Source organism: Protopterus annectens, chromosome 8.part0 (genome assembly GCF_019279795.1).
Source record: "Protopterus annectens isolate FY-2018-M chromosome 8.part0, PAN1.0, whole genome shotgun sequence".
Lineage (NCBI taxonomy): Eukaryota > Metazoa > Chordata > Ceratodontiformes > Protopteridae > Protopterus > Protopterus annectens.
Window position 1 is genome coordinate 1,107,483,115 of NC_056741.1, and position 23,199 is coordinate 1,107,506,313.

At 37.8% G+C, this 23,199-nt stretch overlaps 1 protein-coding gene across 2 annotated transcripts in view; it reads left to right on the forward strand.

The window, feature by feature from the left end:
* CGN (cingulin) overlaps window positions 1-23,199 on the forward strand; it is a 1,354,172-nt gene that overhangs the window by 309,113 nt on the left and 1,021,860 nt on the right. The window lies entirely within an intron of this gene.

A 23,199-nucleotide genomic window follows, 5' to 3' on the forward strand; every position in this document is an offset into this window, starting at 1 on the left:
AATAAATAGCAATGCTTTAGGCATTTAGCAAACTAATGTAAAATAACGTTACTCTTAAAACAGTAAAAGTGAATAATGTTGAAGTACAAGTACTGCTACATTGGGGTTTGTCTCTGCTACCATATTGTCAACAATGAGGCAAGCCAATGTGTATTAATAGAATGGTGTCAGGAACTGAAAGAGCATTCTGAAGAGTAATACACATACTTGTGCTGGCAGGAGTCAGAGTGGCTGGGGGGGCTGGTAGGGGGCTTTATGTATAATTGAAAGCAGGAACATTTATTCTGTAACACTGTATCCTAGAGGGTTAGGGCACTTGAACAGAAAGCTGCAGAAGCACAGCTTTTTGACTACTAGTCTTCTTATCTTGGGATGTTTTTCTGAATGACCTTCCAAGAACGATTTTCCACAGATTGCACTGCGATGTGTAGGTTGTGTATCTGACTAGGCATGGACATTATACTTTTTACATTGTCATGCACTCGGTAACAACTAAATGAAAACTCCAGCCAAGCTGGAACTTCCAATGAGTGACCTCTCAAATCTCTTGTATCAGAGGCATATGGGATGTATGCAAATGACCCTTATGAACATCGGGTGTTTTAGTTTTGAAAGACTTAAAAAAAGAAGTAAGTCATGGGCATTCAGAATTGCCATGTAGCGGATTGGTTTTTCTGTGTGACCTTATCATTCTTTGTTTTACATTGTCATGCGCTAGATAATGTGCAAGGCAAAGAGCTAGGGGGTGTACTGCTGTCAGATTCAATAGTCAGTGTGATAAGATTGACAAGATCCCCTAGCTTACAGTATTAACAGATCTAACAATCTTGTGTCATAAGACCCCATGCCCGTTTGCTTTCTAAAGAGAACATACAGAATGAACATGTTTTTCAGTGGACAGTGTAGTACATTGTTTGCACTGACTTAGACTTGTAAGAAGAAAACTCATGCTAAGTGCTTCACAAAGAAAACGTTTTTTTTTGAAACCTCACAGACTGTCTGTTAAATATCTTCTGTGTTGGGGGGGTGGGGGTTGTTTTTGCTGCATTTAGTATAGTTTGTTTTTATGGAACCAGGGATGGATTACTAAATTTGTTTTGAGGAGTGGGTGGATTTCTTTGATGTCTTTGCCTTTAATTACAAGGTCATTGGTGCAGAATAGTTTTGAGGTTAAGGTCAAAAGGGAGATAATTAGTAAATAGGGGCGTGAGTATAGAACTAAGAGTGCAGTGTATGATGCACCCCATGTTAGAGCAGGGGTATCACAGTAGATGGTTGTATAATGTACTGAAATCGGATGGTCATTTTAAATAAGGCTGAAGCCATTTTAATAAGGACTGAAACAAGCCGAGATGAGCAAGTACAAAAAGAAGGTTGAGTGGGCAGCCAAACCAGTAGTGTGATTAAAGTACACCGATAACTGCCTCAGTTGGTAGTCCTTTGTCCATGTTTGCAAATATGAAGTCTGTGGAATAAGCATAGTAGAGTTAGTGTTAAAGGGACTGAATTATTTGTAACAAATGTTTGTTATATTGAAACTGACATTTCCTTTTTCAAAAACTAGTCCAGATTTATATGTTGCTTACATGTTTTATTTTTGTCTGATACATGCAATCCATGCTAAGTGTTTTATCCATTAGTTTTTCATCACTTGCTAGTTTCGTGATTAAAGTGGAATTTATTTTACCACTTACATTTGAAGTTACTATGCTTTCTGATTCTAAAATGTGTAGCCTTTGCTTTTGTTAGATGAGTGCAGCTATATTTACTAAATTGTAAAAATTCATGCTTGTGTGTATTTCATGCCGAGCAGCTATTCCCATTACTTCTTGATTCTGTGCCAACTGGCAGCGTCTTCTGCTGAGCTTCTAGGGGGGGACGGGACAGACAAAATGTAGTTCAGTACCTCAAAGTAAGTGGGTCTTGCTATGCCAGGAACAGGTACTTGGATTGTGTAATATTATTTTTTTTATAAACGTCTTTATTAAATCTTCACTTGGCATACATAGACTTTACCTTTCATGAGATTAGCTTAAAATTACCCAGGAACTCAGCAGCATCTTGGAGTTCTGCTGAAGTTCTCTGGAGCAGCAGCTCCATCTGTATGTGTCAGACCTGTTATTGTTAGTAAGGGGCCATATCCTGAGGTACAGGTGGAGCTGCATGGCCACAAGGCTGTCCAGTGCCGGAGCTCCTTCTGCAGGGTGCATTGCCAGTCATAATTTCCTTCTTAATCAAGATGAAGGATGGGCTTGAGGGGCTGCTAGGTCACCAGGAAATTAAATATATTTTTGATGACAAAACACTACACTAAACTGCATATGTGCATGTTCCCAGCCTCTCCTCTCACCAGCTGCTGAACTCAGTAGTACAACTCCACCTGTACATGGAACTCAGTCCTGTAAGCAGTCTGGCTTCCCATGAGGTACTGCCTGCATTATTTAATCTCATAGTCTCACATACAGGTAGAGCTTCCACTCTGCCAAGAATCCTATTCAGTTCAATGAACATTTTTCATTACAGCACTTTCAGAGTTGGTGTACAACACACACAAACGTAATTTACTGGTTGCTATCATTGAGGTAATTTATATACCCGTATTTTTTTCGTAAGAGTGATCATCCTGTGGCAGACAGCTATTTATTACAGTGCTTTATCTGTTTTATTACATTGTATGCCTGCATTATACATTTTACTAGAAATGTTATCCTCTTCTATGTGTCTTTTATTATTTTTATTTGGATTTGCATATGTTTAGTTAGTTATTGATCTGTTTTCCGATTTCCTAACTGAGCGACCAATAGGTTATGCTTCAGCATATGTAACTATGTGTTGAAATCTGCTGCAGATTAAAGAAAGCATGCCTATCCACTACAAGCTGTTTACTCCCCTTATTGCATCATCAAAATGCATGTAAGAACCAGGAATTACCTGCCATTTGCTCAGCATACAGGAAATACAAACACAACTGCAGCAGTCTGAGGATGCAGTGTGTTTAGAAATAATTAAAAAAAAAAAAAAAAAAACGAACAAAGGTGGAAGTTCACAACAAACAACAAGGAAGACAAATAAACTGATAAATGTTTGTAAAGTAAAGAGAATACATACTGAAAAGGGTACTGCTTTGTAACGCACAGATTACAGGGAATGATAGCATTTTTCTATTAGAAAATCTTCAGTGTACAGAAAAAGGCAGTACGTTTCCAAAAGAGAATGTAGAAAAAAGAGGCAAGGGGCAGGTGAAAGGGAAGAAATCAAAACTGAATGTGGAACGATTAAAGAACATTACTGTAAGAAAAAAAAGAGAAGGATAGACATTGACAAACATGGCTCAAGCTGTGGATGTACAAAACCAGCAGGTGAAATTCTTGGTTACAGTCAGGGTGTCCCACAGGGCTGGATCAAAGGTAAGGTTGCTGTCAACCTTTTTGCCCAGGTCTGTCACCACTGAGTGTATACTTAAGGTGTTGCTGTTGATGTGGTAGTTAGCAGGAACATCAGCCTTACCAAAAGGGATGATGATACATTTTTTTGCATTGAGTTTGTGGCACCAATCGTTTGTTTAAGACCCTCTTGTAGGATGTTGACATCATTTGGAGACTCCATGACCATTCCCAGTTTGCAGTCGTCAGCAAACTTTGTCAGCCACAGACCTTTAGTTTTAGCTTGCACTTCTGAGAAATAGATTCCAAACAGTAGAGGTCCCAGGACTGATCCCTGTGGAACACCACTGATTACAGGTCTGCTGTTGGAAGTGGATCCCCCTATTTTAACTATGTGTGTTCTATCAGTGAGCCAGTTAGCGACCCATTTAATGATATAAGGGTTGAGACCTAGCTGGGTGAGTTTGTCAATGATGCCCCCCGCGTGAGGGAGAGTGTCAAAAGCCTTGGCCAAGTCTGAATATTGATACACCGCCTCCTTTAGTTTTCATGCCTTCAGTTTGTGGCCTTCAGTTTGTGGTCTGAACATGTGGAAGGAAGTGTAACCCGGTATGGCTGGTGTGCTCTCCACAGCCTTGAACCATGTCTCCGTGACTGCACAGATATCGGCGTCTTCTCAGGTGAAGACTGTTTCCAGTGTGTGCAGTTTCATGTTAAGACTCCTAGCGTTTAGTAGCATAACTTTAAGGTTATTTTTAGATGGAGTTTTTACACTGGGAATTTTGTCCTTCAGACACTGGCTAAAAAGGCACTATGGGGGTGGCAAGAGCCTTAGCCAGTAGCCAAAATCTGGTTAACTGTCTTGGTAATTGTCTTCCCTCACCCACAGATAAAAGGAGAAGATAGAAATATTAATCTCATGTTAATATACAAAGAGAAAAGAGTACAAGTTATATTCATTGTAATATTCACTATTGCAGTCCTTGTATTTGGGATATCCTGCATCCAGATAGCCCATGTCCAGCACACCATCCAGAGGCTTACCTCTCTTCCAAGACTTCAGCTAATGGTTTTTCACCAAGTGTGCAAGTATGTCATCAGTATAAAGGGTGCATTGGCTAATGCTTTCCTTGGATCCATCTTGCAGGGTATTGTCTGTCAGCCTACTTTCAGTAGTAAAATAAGTACCCCATTAGGTGTTTCTTTAATCTTATTTGTATTGCTGTGTTATTTTTTGTGTAATGTAGGGTGCTCACTCTGTTTCATAACATTTTTTTAGTAAATGTTAATTGTGTGGTGTAAGACAAACAAATTCCTCACAAGGGTTTCCATTCTGTGGGCTTGTTCTGCTTCAGCCTATAGCGTATCCTGGACTTCTGCCAGCACTGCTTCATTCACCGCAAGAACAATCTATAGAAGGTGCATGTGCCTCTAGGGACTTGTAGCCAAAAAAAAGGGTGTGAGTTTGGGTCCCTGCCACCATGGGATCTGCCAAAATCATCAGGAGTCTCCTGCTTAAGATAAAAGCATAGCAAGAAGAAGAAGAAATGTCAAAAATGAAATATGCTTTGGACAATTTTGGGATTCCCTTGATCTGGCATCCCTGCATGGATTGAGGTACCTTTACAGCCCCTACCCTGCAATGTCAGTTTCGTCTAACTCCTGTGGTATGACTGCTGTGCAGTTGCCAATTCCGGTGTGTTTTTTTTTTTTTTTTGTGTGTGTGCCCTTCTGAACTAATGCATCAATCAGGCTTACTGAGGGAATATGCCATTAAAAGTGCTGTTTGTGATATCAGAAAAGGAAGGCAGGATCTCCACGTTTCTTGTACATGGATAGGTTTCTGGTGACCTACCTCAAGGTCTTGGCCCTCACCTGCGAACAAAAGTCTTTGGTTTGGCCGGTTTCAGAGTTATGATACACAAAGCACTGAAGTACAAACTGGAGCCTGCCATTTTGCTTAGGGTGGGCAGTGTCTCTTCCCACTGTATTTCCTATGCTTCCATAATGTCGTTAGCCTGCTTGGTTTATAGATTTCAAGCAGATTTTTATCTCGAGTGCAGAAGATGATTTGAGAGATAGTGATGAAGTACTGAGGAGATAGAAGGGCAGTTAGAGGGGTTATGTAGTATTTTATGGATTAGAAGTGTAAGAGCTAGTTGATGTGGGAGTTCTAACCATTTGAGAGCGCTTAATGCAGAGCAATTGCAAGCTCTTTGTAGCAGGTTTGCTGCAAATCTACCTACTTAATTATAGCATTGCTCCAGTTGTGATTTAAGAGAGATCTGGAGGGCTGTCAAAATAAGTGAGCCATAGAGAAGAGAGGGTAAAAGAAGAGAGTTAGGGTGATTATGCTAGAAAGAAATAAGGGACTTTAAGTTGTCATTTATGGTAACTCTAAGCAATTTGGTGTGGGTAGCCACTTCAGTAGCTGTATTGTTTAGAGATGTAATGTGGAAGCTAATTTTAGTATTGACATGGAACTTTGAAAAAAAATAGCAGTAGTTTAGTCTTTTTTGGATTAAGTAAATACTTGTTTTAATGTAGCCACAATTCAGCTTAGTTGAAGGCATCTTGTGCCATGGCTTGTAGTTGTAGTGTGATATTGGATGAGAGTTGAGTCATCTGTATACTAAATAAGGCAAGCTTGCTGAGAGGTGGTATGAGTGTGTATAGGTTATTGATGAAAATGTTAGAGCAGTGGACCAAGTATAGAGCCTTGAGGAACACCACCTTTTTTAACTGAGAGCGAGAGAGAGAGAGAGACATCCAGCTGACAGATTATCTTTCAGGTAGTAGTTGGAGAACCATAGAAGAGTTGGTTTGAAAGGCCTATAGGGGACATGTGATAGTGTCAAAGGCTTCCTTGAGATCTAGAAAAAACAGAAAAGAGAAACTTACTTTGGTCTCTAGCCTTATCAGTGCTGTCAGAAAAGTTGAGGAGAGCTGTAGTGGTTCGCTGGCATGGCCAGAAAATGTTGTATTTGGGTTAGGAGATCACTTTTTAAGAGGTATTTAAGTAGTTGCTTATGAATGCACTTTTCCAGGATCTTGGAAAGGGGTTAAAGATAGATTTCAGAAGAGTTGCCTTTTTTATGGAGGGATAATAAATTTGGCAATCCTCCCAAATGCAAGGACTGAACAGTGACTATTATGATGAACACAGTATAGTTGTGTTACAGCCTTGGCATAGTTGTAGCTGTTAGAGTAGATTCAGTGTTGCAGTCCAGGTACCCCCTATTCTTTCCCATTCTCTTTGCCTGTTCTTGAGCCATGTGGGTTAGGATAGCTCCCTAAACCCTTTTACTTAACTTCCTGTGCCCCCCCCCCTTTGTATGCCTGTCACCTGGAGAAGGGATTGGGATCCTCTGGGGTGGACCTGGAACAGCTGGAATTGTACAGTGTAGTCTACTGGGGCACTGGTACCCGGGTCTTTTCTTTAGTTTTTTTGATGGCAAGAAATATGGAAGTTGACATCTACTGCTCCCAGGGATGGAGTTAAATTCTGGAAGTCTGGCTGACTGCAACAGTGACTGTACCGGGATGTCTGCAAATTGGCAAGTTCCTGCAAGTTCCCAAAATGACCGACCTATCTGTGCAATAAGTAAGCCTCACACATTTTGTTTGTGTATGCACATATACATTTATACATATGATAAACTATGTAGATATTTTCTGCAGTGTTGGTGTCTCAGCAGGTAGCACACTTTATTTTAGTGCTGGGAGAAATTACAATTGTGGGTTCTATTCCCATTCCAAATGACCGGATTCATTTCAAATTGCTGACACTGCAGTGCAGCATTATGAAGATGCTTCCCTCCTGATCATGCCTTCCTTTGGATGAGACATTAAACAGAGGTCCCATCTGCTTGAGTTGGGGTTACCACAGGTGAATGTAAAAGATCCCATGGCACCTACAAAAAGAGTAGGGAATAGTTACCGATGTCCTGGACTTGTAAGTACCAGTTTGGGTCACCCCTGAAAAGAGGTCACCAGGCTAGTGGGATTAACTGAGTCAACAAAAGATAAATAAAAACTAAATAAAACTTGCCATATTTATACTACATGCTAAAAACTTAAGTAAAAATTCACCATTCACACACTGCCATACAAAATACAGATATGTGCAAGCCCAAAACACCCTAGCTCATTTAAAATGGCTTTCTAAATCCATATTTACATTTTAACTAAAAGAAAAGCTTAAAATTTGAGAAAAAAAGTAAAATGGACTAAAGTTTTCATTCATTTTAATATAAAAATAAATGTAATTGTGCACTTGGGATTCCCATCAGGATGGAAAATATTTGAGGATTGTTTGAGCAGATCTCCTTCTCCTTCCAACATTAACTAGAACTGTCGGTACAGATTCACCTCTGAGGCTCTGGTAATGGTGTGGTTTATTGAACCTGCTTATGTGATGTAAAGAAAGCAAACAAAATGGGGAAACAAAGCTGTTTCCATCAGTGTGGATCTGTCACAGGGTTAGGCTGAATCTCAGGCTAAGCAGGACTGCCATGAAACCATCACTGAAAATTTACTGAATAAAAAGATAATGGACAGCATGGAAAAAGAGGTTTGACTCATTAATCTTGTACCATTTGGGATTAATACTAATTTATTGAACTAGATGAAAAGGTCCGATTAAAAAAAAATGGAGGAAGCAGAAGCAGTCTTGGGTCCTCATTCTGACCAGCTGTTGGATTTGAAGGGATACGTGAATGAGGAGGAAGCACAAAATAGCCACCTCTGAAGCAATGCTAGAACTTTAAGAGGCTAAAAATGTGGATGTAGACGATATAGCCAAACCTTAAAATGTTGTCCCACAGGTATTCCCAAAAGGGCTGTGGGTGGTGTGTGAATGAATTGTGTATAACTCATGAGATATGTTAGTGGAATAGACTGGTCTGTTGAGCAAAGACAGATATATATAGAGAGCCCATTGGTTTTCTCCACAGTCACTCCAGCTGAAGTTTTCTGTCTCCTCCTTGGTTCACTTCTACAGCTATAAGCTTAAAGCACTTTTGTCAAAATTTTGAGCTCTTAAAAAAGTAAAGGCAGTGAAAACAAGAGTGCAATGTCATGCTTATTCAGCTGAAACTAGGCGGCTTTTTGTAATGCAGTGAAGCTGAACAGGAGAGAGAATTTTATTTTTAAACTGCTGTATCCGGTCTTTTTTCAGAGTGAACCACTCTGGGGGAGCAGTCACATTTTATGGCCCCAACATTACAGAAACTTAAGGGTCATTGTGGATGGTAAATATTACAGAGAAAGAGCCTTCAACCACTTCAGGGCAACTGAGAAGGACAATGTTTGTTTTTCACTCTGTTTAAGAGAAGAATGTCAGAAAGAAAATGGTGGTGTGAACATTGGCTTTAGATTGCCACGGTTGATTTGACAGTCTGACCCCATGTGCAAAAATAGAAATAGGGGTATGGAGGGGTGAATGGTCAGAAAGGCAGAAATTAGCTGTTGCAGTGAATAAGAAAGGAAGTAATACAAAAAGGTTCTTGTCAAGACAGCATAATACTGACTTTATTACTTAGACACTTGGGTGTTGTGATTTATCTGCACTGGATGTAGATAAATTTGTTCTGTCAAAGATCTGTGCTTGACTTTTAAAGAATTGGGTATATAAGGTATTGAAGGCTGACTGACTTATAAGTATGCAGTTTTTCTCCATATAAGTAGTGTGATATACGTGTGTAGTATACTGAAGGTAAAAATTTGGGTAGCTGCTTCCCCTTTGAGATTCAGTACTCTAGGATAGTCTCTTTTTTTCACTAGTGATAATGGTTAAGGGGGAGCATCCTTGATTGTGCTGGATTTGCTTTCTCCTCCCAAGGTCCTTTCTTTGATACCTTTATTGTCATTCTTTTCTTCCTTTTCCCATGGTGCCTGCCAGAGAATTCATGTCATCCACTATTCCTGTGGACCCCCTTCCCCAGACTCCATATGTGCAGGTTTCAGTGGTATCTCAAAACTGTTTGGCCTCAATTCTGCCATCGTCTGGACTTTGTCATCTCTTGTGTCTTGCCTAACTCGAGTTACTGTTGTGGATTTGTCAGATTTCTTTGAATCCTATTCTGTCTCTCCCGGCTCCTCTCCCAACACAGGACCTGTATACAGGCACTTCGGATCAGGGTTGAGGAGCTTTTGAAAAAGCATCAAAGTTCAAAGTTTGGTCTGATTTTGGCTGTTCATGCTTTGAGCTCCCTTTGGGTCCTAGGTCTTTTGAGGGTCTTTACAGACAGCACCATGTTTCTGGTACATAAGCAAGCAAAGGTCTCCACCATCTGACCCTTCATGCAGTTTACAATTCCCTCCAAGCACAGTCTAGTAGCAGATAATCTGAGCAGGTCCAGGGCAGATGCTTCCGAAAGAATGCTTCACAAAAAGGTATTCATGGACATTGCCCATCAGTTGTGTATTCCTCACATAGATCTTTTTTGTCTTCCCTTTGAACAGGCAACTTTCCAGTTTCTGTTAGAGTGCCAAGTCCTTGGACTTGGAAATTGGACCCCATCCCTTTTTCCTAGAAGGGGATGTTTCTGTATGCCTATTTCACTCTTCCTGTTTTACCAAGAGTCCTACAATAGGTCATGTGAAACGGGCCTAAAATCTTGGTGACTCCCTTTATAGTTCAGACAGCACTGGTTTCCCCACTTCTTTTTCATCGGGCCAAGGGTAGTCATCAAGTTACCTCACAAGATCATTTTTCTCACACAGGACAAGGGATTTCATTCACCCTTGCTTACTTGCTCTTCATTTGACTCTTTGGATGATACTCCTTTCAGACATCAGTTTTCAGAGGATGTGCTTCAGGTTTTGCAGGAGGCCAGATAACACGCTACTAGAAAATCCTGTATAGCTAAGTGGAAGAGATTTTCTATTTTGTGTGACACATGAGCCTCTTTCTGGCTATTCCTACTGTAATGTCCTTTCTTGTGTGAGCTGCTGAATTCTGACCTGCTATACTCATTTGTTAAAGCTCATTTGTCAGTCATTTGGTCTTGTCTGACCTTGAATCCACCCTTTTCATCTAGATTTGAAGTCGGCTAATTTCTGAAAGGCGTCCTTCATATTGGGCATCCAAGAATTTAGGTCTTGAAAAGCTGACTCAGCCACCATTTGAGCCTGCAGTTTCTTCTTTTTTTACAGCTCTGTACTTTGAACTGTTAAGTTGGTGGCTCTTATTTGGCCAAGGTCGTTTCTAAACTTCAGGCATTCATGCAGTTCACCCTTGTTTGGTTTTGTACAAAGGCAGACTTTGTCTTTGTACTAATCCTTCTTTTATGCACAATGTAATTGATGATTTATATTTAAATCAGACCATTCATCTTCCTTTTTCCTTTCTGTGCAGAATGACAGTGACAGGATTCTTCATACCTTGGATCTGCATAGACAGCTCAAAAACTGCCTGGATAAGAGTAAGATATAAGGAAACCTGAGCAACTTTTTGTTTCCTTCCAGTCCAAGAAATTGGGTTTAACTGTTTCTAAGCAAATCTCCTCTTCTTTGATTTCTAAGGCCATTTTGTTTTGCTATTTTTTCATGGTACTTTGCTATCGTCTTCTGTTCTTGCTCATTCTACCAGGGCAGTAGCCTACTCTGGTGCTTTTTTTTTTTTTTTCAACAGTTTGGGTACTAGGTCCGTTTTGGAAGCTGCTACGTGGTCTTCTGTACATACCTTTACTAAACACTAAAAGTTGGATGTGACTTCTAAGGCCAGAGCTGGTTTTGCCAGGGCCAGCCTGCATTGACTATTGGAGGGTTCCTCTGTGACTTCATCTGTGATCCTGTCCAGTAGCTTTTGTACTCTCCCTTTAGTGTGAAATACTGCAGCAGTGATCAGGAAGGAGACTCACAGTAAAGTTGTGTGAGATCATACAGTAACAGTAGATGCCTTGCTTTTCACTGTTGCAGTATCCTTCCCTCCCTTCTTCCCACTGTTTTGCTCCGTTTCTTACTCTCTGGACGAGGCCATCTCCTCTTCCTCCTCCTCATTGATGCATATGTGCTTGCGTTTCTTTTCAGGTTGTGCTAGTTCTCCTGTGGCAGTTCAGTTCTGAGGATTAGGCGCTCGTATGTCATTTGTATACCTTAAATGTTAGATGTAGGACATGCCTCTGACTTAAGGTGCCTGGAAGGTGCTAAGGCTTTGGTGTGCTGGCTGGATGTTTAGCTGTCCTTGGCAGGGTATCCCTTTAGTAAGGAATACTGCAGCACTGAGAAGTATAACATCTGCTGTTATGGTGAGATCTTAAACAACTGTACTTTCTAAAATTCTGTGGAAAGATGAGATGGAAGACCGTAGCAGTCTTCATAAAGGAGAGAATCTGATGTGATTTCACAAAGGAGGAACAACATCAGACCAGGAATGGAACAAGGCAGCCAGTGTTGCAAGTTAGTTTTACGTTCTCTAGTAGTTAAAGTAGAGAAGGGGTAGGGGTGTGGAGGAGGCACCGTACAAGGGGGATAACAGGAAAGGCTAAAGGATGGTAGTTTTGCAGCAGGGAATGAAAGGGGATACAAGGGGGTTTGTAGGTACACTACAGAAAAAAGGAAGGGAGTGACAAAACTGGCCAGGAGCAAGCATGGCAGTAAAATCACAAATGACTGACAACAAAGAGGTACTGAATAAACATTTTGCTTCATTATTCACAAAGAAAACAAGATGAAATGTGCAGTGCTGGGGATGCAGGGCGCAGTGGGCAGAACACTGGACGAACACTGGAATGTATAGAGCAAGGTGCTTCAGCAGTAACTGTTAAATGCTCAACTCACTGGCGTGTGCTAGAGGACACTAGTTAGTTGTGTTATCCTTGTACAAGTATGTGAACAGAAAAATAATTGAGGAACTGTAGGTGTGTTGAACTAAAAACAGTGATAGGGGAAGTCATGTAGAGCATCATACAAGGGAGGCTAGTAGCTTCTCCAGGACATTATCCTTTAGGATAGTCCAACACTGGCAGTGTACAGACACCACCAGAAGCAATGGGCACTGGTAAAAATCTGTTCTTCATAAATCTCAGCAGTAGCCATCCTCTTAAAATTGCAGGGAAGATATGTGACACATTCGGAACACTGCTTTTTGACACCCGTACTGTTAATTAGCAGGCCTTTCTTTTCGTATTATTTTGGTACTCCCCTGCTGTCCAGCATCTGCAGTGTCCCCCATGACCTTCCTTAATCTTCACAGTAAAGTAGAGGGAAGGCGGAGGAGTCTAGAAAAGAATAGCTTCTGTTTGAACACAAATGATAGTTTCACACTTGTACGTACCAGTTTCACCTTTCAGAGTTTTAAATTCTGATGTAAATCAACACCTGTTTCTATGAAAGCATGAGTTTGACTTTAATGTCTTGTCTCTCCAAGTTGTGTTCTGAAATAAATGCCAACTTGCACTGTTTATTTATTAAATGAAAAATAAACTGTTACATTACCACTAGAAGCTGTTTAAGGTACCTATCAGCATGCCATTTATAAGACCCTTTCATCATTATTTTGCTGTACAAGCTAAATAGTTGGAAAAAAATGAAAAGGATTTTTTTAAGCACTTTTTTTCTTGGAGTTTCAAAATTAGTTTCACTAGAAGAGGTTCGCCAAAAAATTCCACGTGTTTTGTCTTTTAAATGTATGGGTAATCTTGTTTTTTTTTTTCTTGCACATATTTTATTTACAGTGTAAACCCCAAAAGGAGTACAAAAAAATGAACAAAGGTGTTTGATGAAAATTCTGTAGGAAAGGTGACGGATTTTGACCACACTGAAGACTTGGATGAGAGAGAGCTTAAGCTGTCTAAGCTTTCAGAAGACCTGAGTTTAGGATAGCTGTATCCATGGGGAAACCCAAAGTAATATACAGATGTCTAGTGAGGTAACAATGAAAATACATAGAATACTGTGTTTTCCATACCTTTGAAGTAGTTAGCAATTGGAGAATTGAGAAGGAAAGAAATTAAGAAATAGCTTTTGATACCTCAACTGTATAAGAAACTGGTAGTGAAAACAGCATGCAGTTATGTGATGGGCAGACAGACCTTAGTGGGAAATAAAATGGGGGAAATTACTGGACAGGTTCTTTTGTTTAGTTGTCTGTATTGCAGAGGGCTTGTAATGTGCCTCATGACCAGAATGTCATTGTATACATGTTTGTGTATGTATGTATGTATATATATATATATATATATATATATATATATATATATATATATATGTTTGTGTATGTATATTATATATATATATATATATATATATATATATATAATGTGTGTGTATGTATATATGTATTTATCTAGGCACACACAGACACACACACAAAAAAAGTAGCAGCCAAAAGCAGAAACTCCATTTCAAACCATAGCTGTGAACCTGCAAGACTTGTATAAAACGTGGCTCAGAGGTACTCATACGTACATACATATATGTATATACACACATGCACACACATATATATATATATATATATATATATATATATATATATATATATATATATATATATGTTTGTGTGTGTATATACCTTTTCAGCGGCATATGCACACACTTCACATAGGAGTGCCTTACAGCACAAATAATGTACCGCAGTTATTACCAACCACAGCAGCTTTCCTAATTACATGAGAACTTTTTAAATTTAGTTACACTTGAATGCGCACTAAACATATTTCCCATCCCAGTATAGTAATGGTCCGCATTACAGAGAGAGGTTTTGTTTTACGCACTACCTGGTTTCTGCTTGCTGACAGTCAAGGATGAATGTTCATGCGGATGAATAAAACATCAAGATGTTTATTAAAGAATTTAGCAAAACATCACCTGGAGCTGGGTGTTGGGTGGGGTTTGAGCAGGCTTTGCTACTGCGCATTCAGGGGAGTTTAATACAGTAAACCAAAGCCAACTTGATTCAATTAGAGACTTTGTGTCAGGTTATTGTGGTAGAAAATTCCAGTAACTGGTTGTCTTTGTGAACAGATTGTCTTTTTTTTGTATAAAATCTCATCTGATGATGCACTCCCATGCAATAGAAAAGATGTTTTCTTTGCCTGGAGTTTTGTGGGCAAATTTTAAGGAAGATGGCTGTATTGATTAATGTTAGATGTAGACACTTTTTTGACATAGATGAGGGGTTGATGTTGAGAGTGACCCTGTCTTTGTGAAAAACTAGAGTCCACTAATAAGACCTCCTGGCTCAGAAGTTCTCCAGGCAGAAGTGATATAGCAACAAGGAAAGAAATTTTAAATCTACAAAAGATGTAGTCTGAAAAGAAGTCGGCCCTGTGGCATTGATGGATAATGGCCTGACAATGACCCAGGCAACCCAGGTTTAATTAGTGTCCCTGTCATCTGAAGTGCTAGCAAGGGAGGACAGGCACATCTGTCTCGGGGGGGGGGGGCATAGGACACATAGAGGGGTGAGGTTTTTCAGGCAGATAGGGAAACTGCTGCAGAGTGCTTACAGGAGGTGGGCAAGGTGGCTTGTTGTCAGCTCATTGCAGAAGTGAGGACTGGTTTTGCACATTCAGACTTTTGCACACCCCACCAGCAGGGTGTTATCAGCATACACAAGGATGGAAGAAAGCAGCGGAAAACACAACCTTGGCACCACTGTCACCAGCCTCAACCCTTCATAGTAAATAGTCCAGAGCAGGTCAGATTGAAAAGGTAGATCAGCAAATGAGGAGAGGCAGTGGATTCTGCTGATGGTTAGTTGTGGGAGACAAGGGCTCAAAAGAAGAAAAGCTTGGCTTCTCCAGCACAAAATCTAAGTCAGAATTTGGAAGCAAATCTCTCAGGTGGTCAGAAAACTAATGTGCCCTTTGAGAAAAGCTTTGTAGATCTTACATGAAACTAACAATGAAGAATTGAATTCCTTCATGAAAATTTGTTGTTGCAGTTAAGCCCACTTTAATGGAAGAAAAATTGAGTACACAGACAGTTCCTTGTAAGGTAAGCATTGTTAGCTACTGCTGGCACTTGGAAATTCATGCAGTTAACTTGGAGAGAGTGTATAAATAGGGTGGGATCTACCCAACAAGTTGTTCAGGAATGCCTTTGATGGATGCAGTAGAAAGGTGATTCCAGAAGGTAAGGCAGAAGGTGGGGGGGGGGTCATACCTGCCGAGGCCATCAGTAAGTTACAAGAATGCCTTGTGTTTAGCTTGCTCAGTGAACTTCAGTATTAAAGGAAATGGGGGAGGGTGGGGAGCAGAGAAAACCAGAGCATTTCTGGATTATTCCGTTGGTGGAGCAGATGTTGTGAAATAATTGCCATATTTTGTGTTGGCAGGTAAAACAGTACCAGAAAAGTTTCCAAGCCACTGAGGGACTAATCATTTGTCATCAGTAGGCAGTGGATGTGTTTGCTTGAGAGTTGGATACCTCTGGAATATGATTGGCTGTCAGAAGGCGATTTGTTGACTACAACACATTCCCATAACCTTCTGGCTGCCCTGCAGAAGGGACTCTGCCATGCTTGTTTTACTTACTTGGTTGTCCCACCATGTGGAACTGGAGGGTTAGGAGGAATGTATATGTTGTTGTTGTATCTTTCGTCTTTTCTCGGTTAGGGGTCACCACAGCGGAACTCCGGTCCGCTAATGATTGGCAGTAGATTTTTATGTACCGGCTTGCCAGGCCTAACGCACAACCTTCAACGAAGGTATGCCCATTCACGCATGTCTCCACACAGAAGACGCTTTAGCTGAGAATCGAACAGGACGTCTTACTGTGAGGCGACAACGCTACCGCAGCACCACCACCACAGCTTGTATACAATATACAACAAAGTAACTGAGTACATATGACAGCAGCAAGTAATTTCCTTGGTAACTCTCCTGTTCTTCCCAGACCCTATTCCCTGGACTGGTACACATTAATGCTTTCTTAAACCTGGTGGTGTGTGACAACAGTTTGCAGCATTTTCTGTCAACTAGTTATGGATTTAACATGGCTGATTTTCATCCCCTGATATGTATTTTGAGGGAGGCTGATTTTATATTTATATATAAATGCATATATATATATATATATATATATATATGTGTGTGTGTGTGTAATATATATATGTATGTACACACATGTATATGTATGTACACACGTGTGTATATGTATGTATATATATATATATATATATATATATATATATATACATACACACACACACACACACACACACACACACACACACACACACACACACACACACACACACACACACACATGAATCTACATTTTGATAATCAAAATGCCACTTACCCAACTTTGAAATTGCTGAGACGAAAGCACTGAAAAACCACTTAAATGAACACGTACGTCACTGACAAAAAACTACAGGTCAGTAACCATTTGGCCACACCACAACAAAACACGAAAATTTAACCATATGAAACCCACCCATGTGGGTGGCTTTGCCCACCCCCACACACACACGCAACCTAACTAAATATATCAACTCCGATATTGCACTATAGTGGGGGAAAGGGGCAAAGTTCACCATGGTGGCCAAGTATTTACTTACCTGTATGTTTTTGTCGGTGGTGTCAGTGTTCATTTAAGTGGTTTTTGGTGCTTTCGTCTCAGCGATTTAAAAGTCGGGTAAGTGGTATTTCGATTATCTGAAGTAGACCTGTGAATGTGTGAAAAAAATGTGTTTGTGTATATATATATATATATATATGTATATATACGCACAGACACACACACACACACACACACACACACACACACACACACATATGTAATCTATATAGTGCCTTGCTGTAATTGTGTCCTTGTAATGGTATCACCTAAGTTGCTGCATTACTTCTACTTTCCTGCAATGCATTTATTGTTGTGGCATTCAAGCGTGCTGTTGATGCCCTGAGTACTGCATTGTGACACATGCCTGTTGTACCTGAAGCCTCTTGTAAAATACATACACACACCTGTACATTCATATATTCATTTATTTATTAGTAACCAGGCAGGCCACCACCTTTTTGGCGGAGGCCTGAGGGAGAAAAGATCTACAGACACTACAAATATAACGTGTATCTATGGTGAACAACATTAAGTAGTTATAATGGTTAACTTAGATATGTATAAACAGAATAGAATCAAGTCACTGAATATTTACAAATAAACACAAAAATAATCACATAAGAATTGTAGTTATTGACAAAAATGTCAGATTGTTCAGGTGGAGGAGGTTAAAAATGAAAGTTGAATTTATTAGTAGGGTATTTTACTTGTAGTTTGGGAGGTTTGTGAACATATAGTATAGCATAGCACAGTAGAGCAGAGAAGTGGAAAGATTTCATATTGTACTTGCATGGAAAATGTGCTATATTTACTGCTAGTGGTAGAGATGAATGAGCAGAAGCTGTGTGTTAGAGAGAAGAAATGGGAGGCTAGTGACAGGGTAAAGAAAAGGTTGTTAGGTTAAGCAAGAGTGTTAAAACAGAGCTAGTGAATGGTGACAAAAGATGTTACCTTAGTAGAAGTAGCCTTTTAGAGAGCTGATGGAGATGGGGTATGAATATTTACAATACTTACAGTTTAGTGAAATTATATGAGATGAAAATATATATACCAGCTTAGTTAAAGGGTGTCAGACAGAAATGATTAAGTTGTGAGAAGTTATGCAGGGGTTGAAGATCAAAGCCAATAATCTGATAGGTATTTCTTAAGATCAGTCTTTTTTTTTCTCTGTCAAAAACACTTTTATTTTGTTTTCATTATAAACGTACGCAAATGTATATACAACAAATACAATGAAACAATAACAAAACTATTTACAATTTTTACATTCATCCATGATAAACAATCTTTTTATCCATGAGAAGTTAGTATTTGTTCAAAAGGTTTTCCAATTTTTGCCATGCTATTTTTTTTAATGAGTAATGTTATGAGTTCTATAACAAATGGTTTGCAGTTCTTTTTTGCAAACAACTTTTGCCAAGTTAATAGAATCTTTAAACATCAAATCTTGTTTACTTTTCCAGTTCAAAGTAATAACTTTTCTGGCAATTGCAAGAACTGACCAGATTAACTGAATCTGAGCTTTAGGTATTACATTAGGTATAGGAACACTGAACAGGATTAGTGAGTTAAAAATATGACAGTTGTCAGGCCAAAAAGCATTTACAAAATATCTGAAGTCTTTCCAGTATTGAACAACTTTTCTACATTCAGTGATCATGTGAACCCAGTTGGCCTCTAGTAATTCATCACATTTCCAACATTTACTTTCACTGTTTTTGAGTATAAGATTTATTTTATGTGGAGTATAGAAACTCCTATTCATAAATTTCCATGTATACAATCTCTAGTATAATTAAGAAGAGATACCATACGTACAATTCAATAACAATTTTTTTGATTTATCAGATATTTGTTCTCCATTAATCTTTACTTAGTAATTCCAAAAATCTGAGTCAAACTTTAGAGTGTCTTCTCTTAGTATCTTATAGATAGGTGAAATACTTAATTTTTCATTATCTGTCTTTTCAAGTCACCTAATAAAAAGCTGAATCAAACTATGTATAGATTCAGTCTCTAGGCTAATTGATACTCATTTTGTTTTCTATAAACTGTTGTAAAGAGTGTATAAACAACCAACTGTCTTGACGATTATCAGAATTACCTAAAAGAGAGTTTAGTGGTTTAATACTCTTATTTTCAGTAAACTGATGCCAGAATATTAAGTTATTTTCCTTTAATTTTTGCATCGGATTGATGTTGAAAGAATCTAGGCAATCAGGGGAGTATGCTATAGGGAATATAAGAAATATAAATTGTTTAATGTTGTAATTACAATCAGTTATATTTTTAAATTTATTAAATATTTGATTAATGCCATAGGTGGTCCAGTGGTTAGCATTGTCGCCTCACAACAAGAGGTTCTCCGGTTCAATCCTAGTCTGGGGTGTCTTCTGTGCGGAGTCTGCATGTCCTATCTGTGGTTGCGTGGGTTTCCTCCAGGTGCTCCGGTTTCCTCCCATATCCCAAAGACATGCTGCAGGTGGATTGGACACTCTAAATTGGCCCTAGGTGTGAGTGCGTGTGTGTGTGCCTTCTGTGGAAGGTTGGGCGTCGGGCTGGCAACTCGACACTGTAAAACTCCACTGCCAATCATGAGCGGACAGGTGATCCACTGTGGCGACCCCTAACTGGGAAAAAGCCAAAAGAAGAATGCCATAAGAAAAATAATCAAACTTCTTATTAAATAAACAAAATTCATGTAAAAGCCAATGAACTCTGCTTATTCCATATTGTTCCTTAAATTGATTTTCAATAGTTCTGACATCAGTTATATGAATCTCATGTATCATTTTCCAGCCAGATATATAGGTAGGTGGGATCCAGTGTAATATTGCATTAATTATAACTGATTTCAAATAAAGATCTAACCCAGGGAATGCTATCCCATTACTGTTCCAAGCTTTAGTGTGCCATTTATATGCAATCCTAGGTTTTAAGGAGAACCATAAAAATGTAAGTAGCATGGAATCTAATTTTTTGTGAGGGGGTAGTGGGGTAGTATCAGTGACTGCATACAAAACAAAATTTTAGGTAAAATTATAATTTTAATTTTAAGAGAGCCTATCCTCCATTGTGAAGAACATTTTATTCCATCTTTTGATTAGTTCACTAATGGTGGTTATTAAATTATTGTAGTTTAGTTTAATAGACTCTTTCCATTTACTCTATACTGATATCCAAATATTCTAATACATTATTCTCCCAATTAAACAGGCTATTCTCTCTGTTTTTGTTAATTAGTAATGTTTTGGATTTATTATGATTAAATTTAAGCCCTGAAATTCTTTCAAACTTGCTTAAGGTATTTATAACATCATGCAAAGAACCATCACTATCACCTGTTAACAGCATATTAGCAAATAATTGTATCTTAGGACAATAGTCCTTATTAATTTGAAAGCCTTTTATATTTTGCTTGTTTCTGATATATGTAGCAAAATGTTCCATTGAAGGAGCAAACAATAATGGTGACAAAGGACAACCTGCTAGTTCCCGTGAGGATTTCTAGTAGTGAGGATAGACATGATCCGATTTTCACATAAGCTTGTGCCCCACTATAAATTTTCATTAATAAATCTGAGGAGAATTCAAAAGCAATCAGAATTCTTTGTAGATGAGACTAACTAATAGAATCAAAAGCCTTTCCTACGTGTAGGCTGAAAATAGTTGTTTTTTTGTATTTGCATGCTATGTCTATTAATGATAGTAATTTAATAATGTTTTCTTGCACTTTTCTATGAAGAATGAACCCTGTTGGATCATTATGTATTAGATTAGGTAATATTTTCTTTATCCTATTAGCTAATATTGTCATGAAAATGTTATAGTCCGTGTTTAGTAACGAGATTGGCCTATATGAATCACAAGATTTGGGGTCCTTACCTTGTTTTAATATGGGGGGGGAGAACTGAGTATTTCCATGATGGGGGTGTTATACATTTTTGCTTAATCATTGTAAAGGCACTCATCATTTTCTTTATTATATGTTCAAGAAAAATCTTATATAGTTCAGGAATTATTCCATCCAGTCCTGGAGCTTTATTATCTTTTAATTTTTTTATGTGCTCTTTCACTTCTGTTAGTGTTATTTGTTTATTTAATATGAACTTAATCCAAAAAAGAAGGAAATAATACACTCCAACACCAGGAATGTAGTTAGCGCTTTCGTTTACTATTTCAGCAAACTTCTTTAGACAACTGACAATTGAATTAATTACCATTTAAATAGACAATCATCCTTATGACATAATAAATTAAATACTTAAATATAGGCCAACATTTAAAGAACCCATAGACCATTCATTTTAGAAATCAGAAATGCAGATATACAAATACGTAAAAATACAAATACAAATATTAAAATATTCAAACCATCATACTCCTAAAATATATTTAGGAGTATGATGGTTTGAATATTTTAATATTTTAATATTTGTATTTTTACATATTTGTATATCTGTATTTCTGATTTCTAAAATGAATGGTCTATGGGTTCTTTAAATGTTGGCTTATATTTAAGTATTTAATTTATGATGTCATAAGGATGATTGTCTATTTAAATGGTAATTAATTCAATTGTCAGTTGTCTGAAGAAGTTTGCTGAAATAAACGAAAGCGTTAACTATATTCCTGGTGTTGGAGTGTATTATTTCCTTCTTTTTTGGATTAAGTTCATAGTTTTTAGTTTGTTTCGTTTTTGTTTATTTAATATGTTATTTTGTTGCATTGACACCTTAATAGTTATATTTTCTTGAATAAAAATATTTATTACATTATCTGTTTCCAAAAGTGGTGCGTTATTATTAATATTTTATAGTAGTTTTTGAACACTTCTAATATGCCCATTAAGTTAGATGTACTCTTAGCTGAACCATCACTTTTATATTTAATCTCATTAATAAGATTTTGATTTTTTTGGATCTTATCACTATTTTATGTAGATATTTGGGATTTACAGCATAAGATTGTAATTTCAGTTTTTCCAGGTTTGACTACCTTATGATTCAGAACTTCTAGGTATTTTTGATTTAACTTAGTAATTTTGTTATGTGCTACTTTATTTGGTTTAGCATCCATTTTTAACTTGTCTGTTTTTTTTGTAAGTCTAAAAGTTCTTTGTCCCACTCTCTGTCTATTAAGCTACCAAGATTTTGTTCTACCATATATATAAACTTTAAAGGTGTCCCATAGTATAGTGTCAGTCACTTCACAGTTATCATTTGTTTCCATAAACATGTCTATTTCTTTCATTATCCATTCCCTAAAGTCTTTTAACTTCGTTATGTAAGCAGGAATTCTCTGTAGAAATCTTAAGTCATCTGTATGCATAGTTAATGTAAAGTTTATAGCATTATGGTCCAAAAGTGGACAAGTCATTATAGATTTGTCACTTATTTTAGAGTATATATTATTTGATACAAAGACCTTATCAATGTTTGTGTACCAAACCGTTATGAATAGTGAATATAAAATAAGGCATAATGTACTCTTAGATCATGTATATCTTTAAAGTTCATCTGGTTTGTAAAGTCATTTAACTTCTTGCCTTGAGATGTTAGTTTTATTTTACTATTTTTAGAGGTATCATTGCCTGATAATAGGCAGTTAAAATCACCTGTTGCTGTAATTTCCCCTTTTGCATTTAAAGTAATCCCGTCCAGATATTTGTCAGCATATTTAGTACTCAGTCCTGGTATCCAATATGTATTAATCAAAGTGTAATACTTCCTATTGATTTCCAAAATAACCATACTTAGCATCCCATCTTTATCTGAAATTGTATCTATAGTTTTTGGCATAGTGTAAGTATTTTTCCATAGAATAAGAGTGTTGTTTCTCTTAGTCTTAAAACATGAATCAACCAGAATGGTATATCCATTGAATGAGTATTTTTGTAGATCTTTTTTTAATAGATGGGTTTCCTGTAAAAAAAAAATTATCTGGGCTTTATGCATTTTGATGTATTTAAGCAAACCAGCTCTTTTGACATTATTGTTCAAACTATTAATATTTAATGATAAGCATTTATAAGCCATTGACTATAATGTGTATGTTATTACTAACTGAAAGACCTTTCTTCCGTGTTCACTTGAAATCTTCTGAAAACTTACTTAGCATGGATGCATAACGTGTATTAAGCACAACTTTCAAAAACCCAAAACTATTTACAAATGCATACACGAAACAAAGTTTCTGGTTTAGTTAAAAATTTAATTAAACCATCCATTCACAACCTCTCCAATACCAAAAGACACAAATTATCCATCTCTGCTTAGAATATAGTATAAAAAAAAAA